The sequence below is a fragment of the Callorhinus ursinus genome, unplaced genomic scaffold (genome assembly GCF_003265705.2).
Source record: "Callorhinus ursinus isolate GAN/ISIS: 27379988/994484 unplaced genomic scaffold, GSC_fseal_2.0 scaffold49, whole genome shotgun sequence".
Taxonomy (NCBI): domain Eukaryota; kingdom Metazoa; phylum Chordata; class Mammalia; order Carnivora; family Otariidae; genus Callorhinus; species Callorhinus ursinus.
This window is the reverse complement of record NW_027397111.1, coordinates 2,962,007-2,980,995: the sequence shown is the minus strand read 5'-3', so window position 1 is coordinate 2,980,995 and position 18,989 is coordinate 2,962,007. Positions and strand designations below refer to the sequence as shown.

At 41.1% G+C, this 18,989-nt stretch overlaps 1 protein-coding gene across 3 annotated transcripts in view; it reads left to right on the top strand.

Annotated features, from left to right (window-relative positions):
- The first annotated feature begins 9,245 nt into the window (after positions 1-9,245).
- The window catches only part of LOC112806159 (calcitonin receptor-stimulating peptide 1), a 25,423-nt gene continuing 15,679 nt past the window's right edge, over positions 9,246-18,989 (top strand). For all 3 annotated transcript variants that reach the window (XM_073883023.1, XM_025848483.2, XM_073883022.1), the window contains exons 1-2: positions 9,246-9,404; positions 12,901-12,962. The gene's annotated coding sequence lies outside the window, so the exon portion shown is untranslated. The remainder of the gene's footprint in view (positions 9,405-12,900; positions 12,963-18,989) is intronic.

The window sequence follows — 18,989 nt, the reverse complement described above, 5'->3', positions numbered from 1 at the left end:
AAAAGCTTTTGCACAGTGAAAGAAACCATCAACAAAACAAAAAGGCAACCTAAAGGGGAGAAGATATTTACAAATGATATATCTGATGAGGTGGTACTATCCAAAATATAAAAAGAATGTATACAAATCAACATCAAAGACAGAAATAATCCAGTCAAAAATGGACAGAGGACCTAAATAGACATTTTTACAAAGAAAACATCCAGATGGCCAATAGACACGTGAACAAATGCTCAACATCACTGATCATCAGGGAAATGCAAATTAAAACCATAATGAGATATCACTTTACACCTGTCAAAATGGCTAAAATGAAAAACACAAGAAATAACAAGTGTTGGTGAGGAGAAAAAGAAACCTTTGTGCACTGTTGGTAGGAATGCAAAGTGGTGCAGCCACCGTGGAAAGGTGTATGGAGGTTCCTCAAAAAATTAAAAATAGAACTACCATATGAGCCTGTAATTCCACTACTGGGTATTTACACAAAGGATATGAAAACACTAATTTGAAAAGATATCTGCACCCCTATGATTGCAGCATTATTTACAATAGCCACAATATGGAAGCAACCCAATTCTCCACTGAGAGATGAATGGATAAAGAAGACGTGGTATATATATATATATATACACAATGGAATATGACTCAGCCATAACAAAGAATGAAATCTTTCCATTTGCAACAACGTGAATGGTCTAGAGGATATAATGCCAAGTGAAACAAGTCAGTCTGAGAAAGACAACTATCATATGATTTCACTCAGGTGTGGAATTTAAGAAACAAAACAAATGAACAAACAAACAAACAAAAAAACCAGACAAAAAAAGCCAGACTCTTAAATGAAAAGAACAAACTGGTGGTTGCTAGAGGGGAGATGGGTGGGGGGGATGGGTGAAATAGATCAAAGGGATTAAGAGTACACTTACCTTGAGGAGCACTGAGAATGTATGGAATTGTTGAATCATCTTGTACACCTGAAACTAATATAACACTGTATGTTAATTACATTTGAATAATAATTCGAAAAACCAAACAATATGCTTGCTGTAATGCTGCCATGCAGCTTCAAGACAAGGAGCCTGCCCTCCCTTTGAACAACATAGCTCCTCAAGTCTCTCACATATGGATTCCTACACTGCCACGTGCTTACCAGTTGGAGGAAACATCAAGTTATACTCAAAATGTATATTTAAAAATTACAAATTTATTAAATAACTTTGTAATGGTCATATACTTTAGAAAGTAAAGTTGAGAGTTTTTATATGTTTAGATATAGTGGGAACATGAATCTTTGAAAGAATTCATAAAGGGAAAGGTCAATACATAACTTCTGTACAAGAACCAACTAGTCACGGTGAAATTAAAAAGAGCAGGACAAATATTTGCTTTACATGTTAGAGAAATGAATTATTACATATAAAATATAAAAGTTTATTCTGATATGTATAAATATAAATGCACCCTTACAGGCAAATGACATAAACAGAATGAAATGCTGACAGTGAGCAAATGGAAAAATATTCAGACCATAACAAAACTCAAATAAACAATGAGATAGGGGCGCCTGGGAGGCTCAGTCAATAAGCATCTGCCCTTGGCTTCAGTCATGATCCCAGGGTCCTGGGATGGAGCCCTGCATCGGGCTTCCCGCAGAGCTTCTGTTCCCTCTCCCACTCCCCCTGCTTCTGTTCTCTCACTGTGTCTCTGTCAAATAAATAAATAAAATCTTAAAAAAATATATAAAAGAAAAAAAGAAAACAATGAGATAATGCACAAGCAGGGGGAAGCAGCAGAAGGAAAGAGAGAAGCAGGCCCCCGGCCAAGCAGGGAGCCCAATGGGGGACTCGATTCCAGGACTCAGAGATCATGACCCAGGCCGAAGGCAGACACTTAACCATCTGAGCCACCCAGGTGCCCCGTGCTCATAACTTTCTGAGAGGGGACATAAAACAGGAACTTGATACTATGTACTAAGAACCATAAAACTGTCCACACCCTTTGACCCAGTAATTTCATTCATTGTAATTTAGGTGGAGGAGCTAATTCATCAGGAGGGCAATCCCTAGGTATGAGGGTCTTCACTGTAGCATTTTCTATAATAGCAGAACTTCAACCACCTAAATGCTCAACAAAAGAGAAAGTAAAAACAGTGAGGTAAGTTGTAGTACATTAATGGGATGGAATATTCTACAGTTAACAGAAAGAAATAACTATGAAGAATATCAGATAGGGTAAAGAATTGTTCAAAATAGCATTCTGAAAAACAAAATATCCAATTATGTAGGTGCTTTGCTCATAGCTCTTTAAGATATGCCAGTATGTAGGACTATGAGAGAGCAGAGATAAATAGATTGTGTTTGTTCCTGCTCCTTCCCATTGAGTTATGGAGCTGATAAATGTTCTTTTGGCATTGACACACTCCTCTACCTTCATTGTTCGCTCTTTTTTTCATTGTTCTGTCTTACCAATTTATTGAATGAGTATGCTTCTCCAAGGACACCCATGTCACCTAGAAAGAAAATCAACAGATAAATTTATTCATTAGTTATGGAGCCTTTACTTTGTATTCAGCACTGGGATACAATATGATCAAGATCTATTCCCCTCTGCTCATTGAACTCAGTTTACACAAACACAGATAAGGAGGTATTTGCAATATAGTATAGAAGTTCATAAACTGATAGGAAAGAAAAAAAGGGAAGGTAACTGGGAACCAGAATTCTGAGGTGTCAAATATTTTATCTCTTCAATGGGATTTTTCATTTAAAAGGGGCTCAAGGGATTTGCATTTTTAATTACTGCACTTTTCTATACATCATACATTTCCCTCCTTCTGGCTTCTCCCTGAGACATAAAAATGCTCCTCTCTCCTCCAAGGCAAAAATCGAATTTTTACTTCCACACTCCCTCTCATTATTTTTCCTATAATTCTCTTTCCTTTTAGTCCCAAATCCATACTTCTTTCTAATTTCATGCACTCATTCATCCAGCAACAATTATTGACTGTGAACTAGAGATGTACCAGCTCTGGAGTAGGTGGCCCCTGGGCAGAGGCAAGAGCATAGAAGATTCATGACCATTGGCTCCCTAATGGACAAATGAGGCAGGATTTGACCCCATTTAGGGGATGTAGCCTGACTAGGTTCCTCACAACACTCTGACCAGGCTGCATTGTAGGCCCTTGCACAAGAAAATAGTGTAGAGGGCTTTGAAAATCCACTTTTTATCAACTTCTACCCCACTGCTGTCATTTAGACGACTTCCTCTCAAGTCCCAAACCTTGAGACACATCTCTCCTATGTCTTGTCCTTCTTCCCCTAGACTTAGATCTTCAGAACTCTGATCTTTATGGCAATAATAGGAAATAAGTAGACTAGACGACAACACCCATTTTATAGGTGAGCAAAATGAGACTTGACCAAGGCCACATGACTGTAAGTGGAAGAAGGATGGTAAATGAGAAAAGTAATTGGCCCTGAAACTCATGAGATAAAAGTTATGGTCCTCTATTTGTAACCAATCCAGGTAGGTGGCCTTTCCCTCTTGGTCTGTTGCTTCACCTGAGAAGCTGTGCTCTGTAGGGGTCCTTCCAGCTCTCCACTCTGAAGTGACAAAATTTCTCCATTCCCTTTTAGCCTCCTCATGGAGGAGGAGGAAGCTTCCTAACCCTGAAGCCCAGGCCACAAACTGGATCAATTTAGTCCAAGTCTGGAGGAGGTGATGGAACTTGAGTATGAGGATTTTGTAAAGTTCCAGGAGATTCCAACGAGCATTCAAGGTTAGAATTTGTGTATTAAAAACTCTGGAGCAGCAGGATGAGGGCCCTCCAGATCTGTGTTACTCTGCCCCTCCCTCCTAATCTTCCATCACCTGCTCCCCAGGTAACTCCTCCCTGTCTTGGGCTGATGCTGAAGCTGCAGTCAAGCCACACCCCTTAACCACTTTCCACATTATTTACTGTCCCCTCCTGTTGAAAGCCCTAATGGATTGTGCAGATTAAATAATCCCTGTGATTTTGGGCTGCCCGGGGGTTGGTCTGTCAGACAATGGCAGAAGCTGCCCTTGCTTGGTTCTAATTGAATCATTTGCTGTAAATAGCCTGTCTTCCTTCCAATCAGGCTCTAATGGATGCAGGAGCAGAAATGAGTGGCCCATATGGAACGGTGGTTGCAGCAGTGACAGCAACCATTGGCTCCAGTGAGAGACACAAGGCTCTAGGTCTTACTTGTAGACTTGTAGACTTCCTCCCCCTCCTGGTCGGGGAGGCCCAGCCAGGAACCCTGCAGGAAATGTTGCAGGTTTCGAAGGGGGGCATTTTCAATTAGGAAAGTCCCCAGGGCAGGTGATGGAGGGGTTCCCTCTTCCCTGCTTACCTACAACCTTCTTCCTCCTCCCCTCTCCTCACTCCCTCTCCTGGATACTCAGCCCTGCTCTGTCCTAGTCTCCCAAAGGAATCTGTATAATCTTTTCTTTTTAATTTTTTAAAATATTTTATTTATTTGAGAGAAAGAATGAGAGACAGAGAGCATGAGAGGGAGGAGGATCAGAGGGAGAAGCAGACTCCCTGCTGAGCAGGGAGTCTGATGCGGGACTTGATCCTGGGACTCCAGGATCATGACCTGAGCTGAAGGCAGTCGCTGACCAACTGAGCCCCCCAGGCCCCCCAGGAATCCATATAGTCTTCCTATTCAGTCAAAGAGAGAAGTTCTCATTCTTTCAAACTCTTGCTCTGAGATCAGGGATCCTCCGCCAGTGTATGGGGGCATCCAAGATAAAGATGCCTGATATCAGCCCTCACTGGTGCCCTCCTGGGATCCAGAACTCTTGAGTGAAGAGAAGAATCATCCACCAGGGAATGTTTTCATGTTACTAAACTCCATCTAGAGGGATGTGCACAGGGTTATCTTGCTTATTTATCCATCCTTAATCTACTTATTCAGTGGAGCTTTATTTTCACCATAAACAAGGGGAATCTCATGTTTCTTTCACAAGTTGTGTCCAGCCCAGCAGCAGAAATAAATAATGTACACGTGGCCACTCACTGTATCTGCAGCTCAGATGCCACAGCACTATCACTCTTCCCTTGCCCTATGTGTTCAAGTTCATGGTCCTGAAACCATATCACCTGGAGTATACAAGGAAGATAATTCTGGGAGGAAAGAGAATTGGACTGTAGCCACTCTCCTGATGGAACCCCCAAAACCAGGATGGACTGGGCTGTCCTAGTCAAGGCCAAAGGACAGGAAAAAGCCAGGACAATGAGAACGGTATGAGAGCACCCAGGGGTGGACTGGGTCAGCTGGAAGAAATATTGTTTCTGGACATGGTGTCCTGCTAGAAACAGGAAAATCCCTAGTTAGCAGCATATGTGCACACCGGGGGAAATGAAGAAGAGTATGTGTGACTATAACTCAGAGGTGTTATAGGAGCACCTTAAGACTGAATTTCAGAGCAGAAAAGCTCCCCTGAAACTGGGAACAAGACATCACTGGCTCCGCATTGCCTGGAACTGTGATTTACAACCAAGGCAGGCCCACTCTTTTTATCTCTGTACCACTTTACATATGGACCCTTTTCCCAAAATGTTCTTTATCTTCTCTCTTAGATTTTAAGGCTCAGATTTCCACTCCTCCCTCCAAAGGAAACAATCCCTCTCTTCTGTGTTTTATTTATTTATTTTTTTAGTCTTTCCCCACGTTTGGGAAATTCTTTGTCATTATTTCTTTAAATAAATTCTCTTTCCCCATCTCCCTCTGGGACCCCAATTATTCTGATATTTGTCTTTGATAAATCCCCATAGTTCATGTAGTTCATATAGGTTTTCTTTGCTTTTTAAAAATTGATGTTCTTTCATTTTTGTCTGTGTTGTTTCAAAATTCCTATCTTCCAAGGCACATGTTCGTTCTTTCATCTGGTCTGTCCTGATGCAGAGGCTCTCTACTGCATTCTTCATCTCAATCATTGACTTCTTCAGCTCCAGAATTTCTGTTTGTTGCTTTTCTATCATTTCAATCATTTTGGGAAATAATTCATTTTGTTCATATATTTTATTCCAGATTTCATTGAATTGACTTTCTGAGTTTTCTTATAACTCATTGAAACTTCATAACTGCTATTTAAGTTCTTTATCAGTTAGAGTGCAATATTCCATGCCTTTGAGCTCACTTGCTAGAGACTTGTGATTTTCTTTTTGTGATGCCATGTTTTCTTTGATTTTTTTCATATTTTATTTGAAGTAGTGGATACCTCCTTAACTCTGTGCTCGTTGCCTTCAGCAGATGGTATGTTATATTCTATGGCATTGTTATTTTTTTTAAGATTATTTATTTATTTATTTGAGAGAGAGAGAGTGAGCAAGAGAGAGAGAGCGCAAGAGAGCGCATGAGCAGGGGGAGGAGCAGAGGGAGAGGGAGAGCAGACTCCCTGCTGAGCAGGGAGCCCAATGCAGGACTCCATCCCAGGACCCTGGCATCATGACCTGAGCCAAAGGCAGACGCTTAACGACTGAGCCACCCAGGTGCCCCTATGGCATTGTTATTAACAGAGTTTTTCCTCTGTGCTTGTGGAGCTGAACCTGCTCCACTCTTTTTGCTCTGTCCTGTGGCGGGATTTTTAAGTTTTTATGTTTTCTCTGGTTCTTGAAATTCACCAGGCTGGTTACTGGAAACCTCTCCTGTATTCCAGAAGGTGGCGCTATAGCTCAAGTTTATGGTTTCTTACTTGCCTGCCAACCACGGGCTATTTTCTGAGGGTGCTGTCTGCAGAGAGCTCTAGCAAACACACCTGAAAGCAGGCACAGGGAGCCTGCAGCAGGGTGCCCAGAGGTGTGGTTTTAGCAGTAGTGCCCTGGGGGCACCTAGCTACCGGGTAGGGAGGTCTGGTACTCTGGTACTCCCAGAGGCTGGTGAATGGACTTCCCGCGGAGCACAATCCCTTTAAGGTGGTTTGAACTTCTTACCAGCCTCTTTCCTAATATCCTCCCTCCCCAAGGTTTAAAACTCCCATTTTGGCACTCCCAGTGCTGATGGAGACAAATGGGTTTCACCAGTCAATTTCTGCCAGGCTGGGGCAGCCAGGTACTCACTCACCGCTTTCCCTTTTTCCCTGTGGGAGAGGTCACCACCGCCAGATAAAGCAACCTTGTTCACTGTTTCCTTGGGGAGGAGGACAAGCGACAGGAAATTGTCTCTTACTGCCTCCACGGCAACCAAATTCGTATTTTTTCTTTTCTTCTTTTTCTCCGATGGTGTGCCTGAGCCTGGACTTTTACAAATTGTCACGCAAGTGGGAGTGCCTGCCCCCGTCAGCATGCACCCGATTTTTGCCTGAGGGCGGCTAGAAGGGTCCAGGCTCCGCCTGTTCTGTGTTCTGTTAATGGAAGTTTGTCTGTCTCTTACCAGGAGCCGTGGTGGGTGAGATTCCTCCCAGGTTCCTTGGAGTAAAGTCCTAGGACCCAAAAGACCAATCAAGGCAATTTTGTTCGTGAATGGATGACTAACTCGTTGACTAAAAAGGGGGATAAAGAGGAAGAACGGCTTGCCGCCATGTTGCCGACGTTAACTCTTACTGCTTTTGGTTATCGCATCCCCATGGTCTCCTCTGATTCTTTAACAGCTTCGTAGTCTTTCCTAGCTTTTTCATGATTTTGACGCTTTTGAATGCACTGATCATATATTTCTTAAACTGCCCCCAATTGAGGTTATCTGATATTTTCTCATGGTTAGATAGAGGTTATGGATCTTGGTAAGGAATATCCCAGAAGAGAGGTGCCTGTCTCATTGATCCTATCAGGCAGTTCATGAAGTCAATCTGCTTCAGATTCTCTCTCCCTCTCCCTCACTCTATCTCTCTCAAATAAATAAATAAAATCGTTAAAAAAAACAAAATAAAATGACAGTTAAAAAAAGACATATTTACAATGAGCCATAATATGATGTGGTATGAACCACGCTAGTGGCATGAGCCAAAACTCTCAGAGGGCAAGGACAGCATCCTTCACCTCTCTACCCTTAATGTCAGGCAAAATATGTGGCATAGAGGACTTCAGCACAGACTTCTGTACCAAATGAATCCATGCTCTGGGAGCTCAGAAGACAAAGTGGAAGCCTTGGATACACTGTAATTTAAATCTCTTAGGATTTACTATAAGCTCATTGAGGACAGTGGTTTACTTTCTATTTTTTTCAAAAAAAATTTTTTAAAGATTTTTTTAAATTTATTTATTGAGAGAGAGAGAGCGTGAGAGGGAAGAAGGTCAGAGGGAGAAGCAGACTCCCTGCTCAGCAGGGAGCCTGATGTGGGACTCGATCCTGGGACTCCAGGATCATGACCTGAGCCGAAGGCAGTTGCTTAACCAACTGAGCCACCGAGGCACCCTCAAAAATCGTATTTATTTATTTGAGAGAGAGAGCAAGCACGGGGGGGGGGGGGAGGGGGAGGGGAGAAGCAGGTTCCCTGCTGAGCAGGGAGCCCAGTGGTGAGCTCAATCCCACGACATAGAAATCATGACCAACCAGAGCTGAAGGCAGACACCCAATTGACTGAGCCACCTAGGCGCCCCCACTTTCTCTATATTTTGTTGATATATGTTTGGGATTGTTAGTATGTTTTGTTTATCTTTCATGAAAATTTCTTTACAGTCATTGTTAATTTTTTAAAAATATTTTTAAATAAATTTTTTAAATAAAATTTTTAATTTTTAAATAAATATTTTTTAATAAAATTTTTTAAATTTTTAAAATAATTTTTAAATAAAAATCTTTCCTATCATGAAGCACACTATAACATGAAAAGAGCAAATCTCAGATGCTTATCTTGCGAACAGTAAATTCCTAATTATCTATTTCCATCTGAGTCACAGATAATATGGGACAAATATCCGTCTTTATTGCTCCCTTTTCCCACCACCTACCTGCACCCTGGCCACCTACCCTAACTCCTAACTTTCTTTCATACGCATTTAGAAAATCAGAGTAATTTTATCCTTAGGCCAAGCAACACACCAGTAGACTGGTTTGAGAATCCTGTAGTGTCAGGTAAAGTAAATGACTGTGAGGTCATAACTAACACTGTTCCTTCTATTACTGTGTGTAGTTTATGCTAATGTATTTTATTTCTGAGGCCAATTGAAAGATGAGGTAAGTAATCATGTTGGCTATGGGAACACTTAGCATTATTGTGGGAAATTAAAGCTGTTTTATTCTTGTATTTATGGTTCTTCCGATTCTTGTGGTGGAATCAAACTTGGTCAGATTGCTTGCTTTTTCTTAAAGAGTTTTACAACTCCAGATGAAAGCCCTGGCTGCCTGTCTTCAAAACTCATTGGAGTTGGTGGCTGCATGTGTGACAGCTGTCGTGCACCCAGGGAGGACAAACACACTTCAAATACCTATAATGCCCCTCAGGTAAGAAATAGTGTTTGAAAGAAAACTTAGAAAGTAATTCTGATACTTCATAACTAATCTGTACTCTGTAGATGCATTTGAAAGTCTATCTTATGATAAAACCTAAACTCAAAGTAAGAAATACAGGGAATGTAGAAAAGGAAATATAAGTTCCTATTTCCCAAATCTTAGGTCAATAATTGTTGATTTTTGAATAATGGATATCCATATTTTATTGTTTTTCTGAATCTGAAGATTTTTTTTTTTTTACTAGAACTATACGTGTGGAGGTGTAATGCTCATGGTAGTCCCCGGGGTGTCAAAAAGCTGTTGTAGTTGCACGATCACCAATATTTCTTTAATGAATGAGAAGCAATTTATTTTGTTTTGCCTTTTACCTTCCATTTTAGCACAGCACCCAGTTATTATTAGTTATTCTTTTTATTATTTTTCCATATGAGATATTGAATCTTCACATAACTGATAAGTAAATCTAGAGTGGAAAGGTGAAGAAACTTTTCTAAAATCACATTAGTGTTGCAGATGGGATTTGAACCTAGATTGTTGTTCTAAGCTTAGGTTCTTATTGTTAATTAAAATCTATCTAAAGCTTTGGGTCAAGAATTAGATGTTAAGTTTATCAGTAGGAAAATACTTAGTCATGGCTCAATCCAAGTGAGCTGTGACACTCTCTAAAAAACTGTATCCTTGGGTCTTTCATGCCAGGGATGTGGGTTACATACAGATTTGCATTTGAATATTACTATGTCTGTTGTTTTGTGTGAGAAATACTTAAACTAATATAACAAAGCAAGATCTAAAGATACAATGTGGAGTGAACTAAAATATTATGTTGCTTCTTCTCCATTCTTCTACCAGTTCAATTTCATGATTCTATAACACATTGATTAAATGTCATAAGATAAGGAGTTAGGAGATAAAAGGAAGCACAGAAATTCTGTTAATATAAAATGAATTATAGAATGCTTCCAGAATGAAGCTGATCTTGATCAGTGTGATGAAGGGAAGGGAGGATCTTATTGTGAAGATTGACAGTCTAGAGTTAGTTCTCCAAACTTGCTGTGCATCAGAATCACCTGAGGAACATAGTAACTATACAGTGCTCAAACCTGACCCGGGAGATTCAGATTCAGTTGGCTTAGGGTGGGGCCTGGGAATGTCTTTATACTTGGCTGATGCTGGTGTAATAAGCCTTCGGACATTTTTTTTTTTTTTTGAAAATATAGGTTTAGGACCCAGTCCAAAGTTTTGTTTTTGCTTTTCTTAAATTTCTTTTTAAAAAAAATATTTTATTTATTTATTTGAGAGAGAGAGAACGAGTGGAGAGGAGAGGGAGAAGCAGACTCCCTGCTGAGCAGGGAGCCAGATGCGGGGGCTCCATCCCAGGACCCCAGGATCACGACCAGAGCTGAAGATAGATGCTTAACCAACTTAGTCACCCAGGCACCCCTTCTTTTAAATTTCAATCTTCAGCATTTTAAAAAAGTTTTGATGTCATTCTCTCTTACCATCAGATTTTTTTCTGGCTTTTTTTGGAATATGCACAAGGTAATGTCTATTCTTTAATAGAAGCCAAGATTCTGATCCATTTTTGCTGTTATCATATTAAGTTATTCTAATATCTCTTGTGCTAAATCAGACGAAAGTCTATTTTCTTGTTTCCTTGGAATTAAAAATGGAGTAAGACTCTTAGAGTATATGATTATGGGCTATCAATATATTTGTATTTACATTTCCTTTAAATATCAAAGTTTATTGCCAGAAACACCAGTAGTGTTTGACTGAACCTTCTTTTTGAGTACAGAAATGACTGCTTTCCAGAATCAGCTTTCTTTCTTTCAATGTTTGCTACAGCTTTGAAAATTGGATAAATACTCCAGTGACTTACAAAAAGATTTATGCTAGTAGTGAACTATTACTATTTGGCATTTGTCAGTATTTCCTGAAAGCATCTAGAAATGTCTTATCCCCTTCCTTCTCCAATCCTATAGTGCACTAAGGAGGTTTCCCCAAGCTGCTTTGAGGCCATATATATACGCCATATTGCATACCCAGGTGCATACTGCACACCCAGCATGGAGTCCAGTGTGGGCTCAAACTCATGACTCTGAGATCAAGACCTGAGCCAAGATCAAGAGTCTGACACTTAACTGACTGAGCCACCCTGGCACCCGCAGAGGACTTAAAAAAAAAAAATTATTTATTTATTTATTTATTTGAGAGAGAGAGAGCAGGGGAAGGAGGAGAGGGAGGGGGACAAGCAGACTCCATGCTAAACCTGGAGTCCGAGGAGGGGCTCGATCCTACATCCTGAGATCATGACCTGATGATGGAGAGAGAGAGAGAGAGAGATTGAGGGAGTTATTGCAAGGAATTGGCATATGCAATTGTGGGGGGCTGGCTAGTCAAGTTCAAAATTTCTAGGGCAGGAAATTAGGAAAGAAAGGTTGGAATCTCTCAAGCAGGAGGTGACACTGCATTTCACAGGTGAAATTTCTTATTCTGCAGGGAAACTTTGTTTCTGCTCTTAAGGCCTTTCAACTACCTGGGATAGACCCACTCTGACTGTGGGGGATAACCTACACAAAGTCAACTGACTATAGATGCTAACTGCATCTATAAACTACCTTCACAGTAACACCTCAATTAAAGTTTGATTGAATAACTCAACACTATAACCTAGCAAGGGACACATAAAAGAGTAGCACAGCAATGCTTGGAAAATGCTATGGTAGAGAAAGTATAAAATACCAAGGACAGACACAACAGGAGTTTTTATCTTATACTAAAGGAGAATCAGATGTTTTCCTGAAAGAAATGACAATTAAGGTAAGACCTGAGAGATGAGTAGGAATTAGATAAAGAGGTAAACAGAGAATATTCTGGGATGTGGTACCCAGAGACCAGAGAGAGAGAAAGCTAGAGATGTATTTTTCTCTTCTTATCAGATTTTTCCTTTCTTTTTTCAGAATACCTATGAGGTGATGGTTGTTCTTTAACGGGAGCCACAATTTGATTTTTTTTTCTTTTGTAATTATTATATTAACTTGTAATGTCCTTAGTGCTGAACGAGATAAAACTCCATTTTCATGTTTTAATTAGCATTCCCAGTTACTGGTGAGATGAAGCACCTTTTCATAGGTTTAGTTGATATTCAGGTTTCCTCCTCTATAGATTGCTTGTTTGTAACCTTTGCACATTTTCTATTGGGTACGTTTCTTTTCCTTATTCATTATGTGTGATTTTTTTTTAAATTTTATTTATTTATTTGAGACACAGAGATACAGAGAGAGAGCATGAGCCGGGGGAGAGGCAGAGGGAGAGGGAGAAGCAGGTTTCCTGCTGAGCAGGGAGCCTGATGTGGGGCTCGATCCCAGGACCCTGGGATCATGACCTGAGCTGAAGGCAGACGCTTAACCATCTGAGCCACCCAGGCGCCCCCATTATGTGTGATTTGGGTATGACTAGAAATCTTTTGTCTTTATATGCACTGCAGATATAGTCTCCCAGGGAACACCAGTCCAAACTAGGAGGAGCTTTGTAGACTACAGTTTGCAGGTGAGTGCAAGGGGACCTCATTAAGTCAGAGAGTACTGGGGTGATCTCGATTCTGGACCCAAGTCTCACTTATAGGACAGAGTCCTTATATTAAGCAGGAACATGGGGGCAAAGGAAAGAGGGTCAAGGAGACAGCACATTTCACAAAGTACAGTATTTTTAAACAATTCAAATAAATGACAGAAGAGGGAGCTCTAGAATCTTGAAGCTAGGAAAACTACACTGGCTTCTAGTACAAATAACTCATCTCACTGAAATACAAGCAATAAGAAAGAAAAGCAGTCAAACACATTAAAAATTATTATCAGTGGGGACCAGGACAAATAAAAAAGGGGTGCCTGACTGGCTTAGTCGGTAGAGCATGTGACACTTGATCTCAGGGTTGTGAGCTCAAGCCCCACATTGGGGGTAGAGATTAATTAAAAATAAAATCTTAAAAAGATTATTATCAGAAAAAAAGGAAAATTAGAAGCAGAACAACATTCTTTCAAGCAATGTAAACACACCAGAAAGACATGATAAAATAAAGGAAAACTATATTCTAGTATTTTAAATAAATAAGCTAAAAGAAGAAAATAATAGAGGGTATAAAAGAACAACTTAAATTGGAATCAAAATAACTCGGAAAGAATATTATCAGAGAAAAGAAAACATGGAGACTTGAAAATGAAGCTCAGAAAACCAAGGAAAGTGTTAGAAATAAAAGAAACTAAACTTGAAGCAAAATATTAATTAATAAATACCACGGGCAGTACGTAAAAAGAAACAGGAAATGGGAAGGAGGAAAATTTTAAATAAAAATATGAAAGAAATGAAAAAAGGATTTAAGAGAAAGTGACATAGAACCTCAGGAAAGTGTCTCTGTGTGTTTTTGTGTGTGCATGTGTGTGTAAATTCCTGAGGAAGAAAGCCAAAGCTACTGAACAGAACAGAACAAATATGAAAAAATCATCATGGAAGAAAACCATTGTGAAATAAAAGACAACTTGAAGTCATATATTGAAAGAATATACTGTGTAGCCTGGAAGATCAACCCAGAGTTGATATTCTAGTAAAATAATTAGAACTTAAAAAAAAAAAAAAGAAAGAAAAAAAGAAAAATGAATTCAAAATATTCAATAACAAAAAGTTTAAGAGTCTCTTTCAGCCTCTCTGTTTCAGAGACTACGAAAAAAATCATGCTCCAGGATTTATTCTGAGGGGTAGCATTGGCTGAGTGTCTTCTGGGCTCCTGCCAGTTCTTGGGTAGTTGTGGCCCTCGCCTAGCCCTGGGTGCTCACCCCATGATGTTCTTCCAGCACAGAGTAATGCAGCTGGCATTGTACATTCCATTATGTGCACTCATGCTTGATCAGAATGAAGGAGAGTAAGGGTCTGAGAGGAGACAACCTAATGCCTAATCTCAAAGATAAAATTATACATGAGGATATATTGCATTCCTAGGCAGTAAAAAATGAAAGGTAAACCAGGGTTTTGCCTTCTATTGGATAATCATAACCATATGGTACCAGTAGGGCAAATGTAAAGGTGGTAAAAATCATTTATGTGTTGAGATCTGAAGAGCCCTTCCAATGCTAAGAGGAAAAAGAATTTCTTTCACTGAAAGATGAGGTTCCATTATTAGACGTTCAGTCCTCTGCTTTAAGCCTTGTCCTTGGCACATTGGAAATATTCAAAGCACTTGGCTATTATGATAGAAATGGTAACAGCACACTCAGTGTCCTTTCAACCTTCCTAGTTATTTGGAAAACTAAGGCATAACTGTTCCCACACTTCCTTAAAGCTGCTGTCTGAGAGCAAATTTTGTCCAATTAAATGTCTTTTGTGGGACTGGAAGGCAGAACTACAAACATTATTTTTTTTAACATTTTAGTTCCCTGTGTGAAATTCCATTCCACTTAAAATACTTACAAGTAGCTTTTATTTCTAAAACTGACCCGGACTCTCATAGATGTGAAAAAGCATGTATATTGGGGAGAATGGATGAAGCAATGTGAGGGAATAAAATTTCTCATGAAAGCACGAGCTCTAAAACATGGGGACAGAACACAGCTCACAAGAAAACCAGTCCCATTTCATATGTAACTGAAAGATGGCTTCTTTAAAAACTGATTCTTCTGGAAGAACTTACCGGGCAGTTAGGCTGGTCTTCTCCACAAAAGTAAAATAATAATCCTCAGTGTCTCCTAACGAAATTCCAAGTAAATCTCCTTGCCATCACACAATGTCCTTCATCTGCTCTTGGTTCTTTTATATCCACCTCCTTCCCCATTTTAAGAAGTTAGAAATGTAAAATAGCCTTACAGCTATTTTAGTTAAATGTTACTATTTTCTAAACATATAAAGAAGCTTAATCAGTAGAACCACTTTCCTAATATGATCTATACTTGATCTAATGACTAGATATGATCTAACTTTATCCCATACCTGGTAGGACTGCAGAGAATAAAAATTAGATGGAGGAGGGCCAGTCTAAACATTTCATGCTCAACATACATGACAGAAGTAGGAATAAATTTTCTTAACAGCCTCCTCCTATTCTGCCTCATCTCCTTCAGGAACCTGGTATCCCTATTCCTTTTTTTTTTAAAGAAATGAGGGGGTTTTTTGTTTGTTTTTACAGATTTTATTTATTTATTTGTCAGAGAGAGCACAAGCAGGGAGAGGGGCAGGCAGAGGCAGAAGCAGGCTCCCCGCTGAGCCAGGAGCCTGATGTGGGACTCGATCCCAGGACCCTGGGATCATGACCTGAGCCGAAGGCAGATGCTGAACCGACTGAGCCACCCAGGCGCCCCTGGGTGTCCCTAAGCATTTCATGGCAGTATTTTGGCCAATGAGAACTCCCGAAGTTCTGAGGCAAGAGGAACAGGTTATTCCTAGGTTTGCCACGGGCAAAGCAGTGAAAAGGAGCAACCACTCTAGCCCAGGGTCCCTGGGTCTCTGCTGGGCCCCTGGGCTCCTTGGGGCTCCTGTTCTTCACATTCCCATTGTAACTGGAAGTTCCTGTGGATGGCACTTACTGGTACTGAAGAGAAGTTAGGCACTGATTCCTTCCCTGTGTTTGATGACTGCTTCATGGGGTGCTGAGGACAACTGGTCCAGGGCTGAGGAGATTCCAAAGGCCTTTAGGGGCTTCTGGGTCTCTGATGCTGAAGACTGACTCTGTGTTATAGAAGTCAGTATAAGACCTAACATTTGCAAGTTGATTGATTTCACACCAGCTACAAGGATATTTGCCTGGAAATAGAAACACAATTTCTACTTGTGTCTTGGGAGCCCAGTTATCCAGGGACACCCCTCATAAGATGGCAGCCTGGATTGCTGGGCTCGTCCCACACAGTTGACTTGCGTCTTCACCACGGCTGCGCCTCATCAAAGAAGCTGCAAGAACACCCACTCATCAGGTGTCCCCTTGCCTGCAGACCTCCCTTAAATCAGACAAAGCTGAGGAGAAGAAGCCAAGAAACTCACCTCTGGATAAGTGACATAGGTGTTACAACAATACATGGCTGCCACCGTGACCACGACTGAGTTCTCACTCTGTGTCTGTAGGCTCTGCACTCACACGCAGCTCTCACCTGCTTGGCTGTTTTCCATTGGTGCCCTGAACATGAGTTAGCTGAAGTTGTTGTTGCAGAAGACCATGAAGTTCCTGACCGTTATTTATAAATGCTCACTCAGTATCTATTTGCTCTGTGTTTACACATAATTCTGGCAAGCCCTGTTTCTGTTCTCATCAGTACAGATTAATTGTGTAGATGTCCAAAAAGCCTTTTTATAGTTATTGACCAGTATTTACAGGTTGGCATTCGTTCCTATAGTTTGCAAAGCACTTTATCTAGTTTTCCATACAAGTTGATATAAGTTGGCACTTGAAAGAGTGAGCTTTTGGTATCATCATAATAATAGCCATCACTTTTAGTGCTTCCTCCATGCCAGGCAAAGTGCTAGGTGCTTAAGATAAGTTGTCATTAATTCTGCTGGACAGTGAGCCTGCAACATGGCCAGGCATGCTTCTGAGAGGTTTGGGAAGGCAGATTCCTTCTGCTTGGCTTTGGCAGTTGGTTTTATTTTGAGAATTAAAGACACATGGCTCTCCTCTTAAGGTGGAGGACTATGTACTGATTTCATTTAATTTATCATATTGGGCTGATGTAGTTAGATAAATAATAATAATAATATTCTTAAGTATCCGCTCTGTGCCAATCAATGTGTCTGGTTTTTAACATAAAATATCTTTATTCCAGTCAGGTAGTTATTATTATCCACATTTTATATGGTGAGAAACACTGGCTCCAGGGGAGTATCATCTGCTCAAGGACAGTAGGTGAGTGATAGAGCCAAGACTCAACTCCACTTGCATAAGAACCTAAAGCCAGACTCTTCCCAATCCCAGATCACTCCAGTTAGAGAGGAAATCCCCTTAAATGCAATTTATGGTTCCTAAACACTGCTCGAAGGGACTCACCTCTGCAAGGAGTTTCTGGTATAGTGGGAAGGTTCTTATTTCTAACCCTTTGCTCCATGGAACAGTGATCTCAGCCAGGGAGAGGAGAGCCATTCTGCAGCCTATGAGTCTAAGTCGAGAGAGAATTTTAATCATCTAAGAGGAACCCAGCCAGAGTAATTCCTAGACCTCACTGGCTGAGTCCACCTCTCAGAATGACCTGGCTCTCTTCCACCACGCTCAGTTCTTTTCCTGGCAGCTGAAGGTACTGTAAACACGGTCTCTGTACCTTGGAATTGTTAGAGGATTTTTTTCCTCCGTCGGTGCCCGTGGTTCTTGGTCACACCACTTCAAAGAATGAAGAGGTAGATCAGACAGAGTGGTGGGCAGCAAAGCAAGGTTTACTGAGCGATAGTAAAGTGACAGTACAAAGCTCCCAAGGAGAGAGGGGACCCGAAGGGGTTGCCACCGGAGTTTCTAAGTCAAGGGGTTTTTACTGTCTTGTTGGTGGGCTGTTTCAATCTGATTAACCCTCCCTGTGCCTGTCATCCAATCAGATTTTTGTCACCTATTTATCATATGGGAAAGGGTGGAGGGCTCCTTCCAGGGCGGTGTAAAATCCTTTTAAGGGTGGTTTCCTCTTAGGGTGGGGGCCTGTTGTCCCTGACTGCCTGCCTTCCAATTATCCTTCATCAGAAGGAACCTCTCCTGGTGCCTACAGCAAAGAAGGTGCCTGCGGTGTTGGGAGAGCAGCCCCTATGGCAAGTTGACTCCACTCTGCAGGAAAGTCAGCTGGCTAGAAGAGTCCAGGAAGACCCCATGAACAGGAAATCCCATTCCTTCCTTCAGCCATAAATGTCTTTCCCCTGCATTGTCTATTCTAAAAGCCACTGATGTCATCCCTTTGGTTCTAGGCTCATCTGGTTATTGGAAGGCTAAAGGTGACTATAGCTGGGTATTCCACACATTCCCCCTCCCCACCTCCATCCCCCGCCCCACCATGCCCCGGTCAGTTAGGCCATGATACATTTCAGCATTTTAGGCTCTGGTTAACTGGTTTCTCCTGAGGGCAGGCCTTCTAGAAAAGAAGCTCTTGAATATTAAAAAAATGGTTCCTTTCCCCTCCCTCTCTGGGAACACTAGGAGGTTTTTCTCTGTTATTTACTCCAGGAGGTGTATAGCTCCAAGAGGCAAATCCCACCAGTGGATTTTTCTCTCATACGTACTGTGAGAACCTGGTCAAGTTCCTAGGGGTAAAATGAACACATCACATCTGTGGGGAGTCCCCTATGAATGAGTGTCCCTGGAACTTTTTTATAAAGATTTTATTTATTTTAGAGAGAGAGGGAGCGGGAGTGGGGAGGGGCAGAAGGGGAAGAGAAAGAATCTGAAGCAGTCTCCACACTGAGCAAGGAGCCCAAGGGGTGGGGGGTATGGATCCCAGGACCAGGAGATCATGACCTAAGCTGAAACCAAGATTCAGACGCTTCACTGACTGAGCCACCTAGGCACCACTCCCCTGGAGCTTTTATTTATCTATCTATCTATCTATCTATCTATCTATCTATCTATCTATCTAT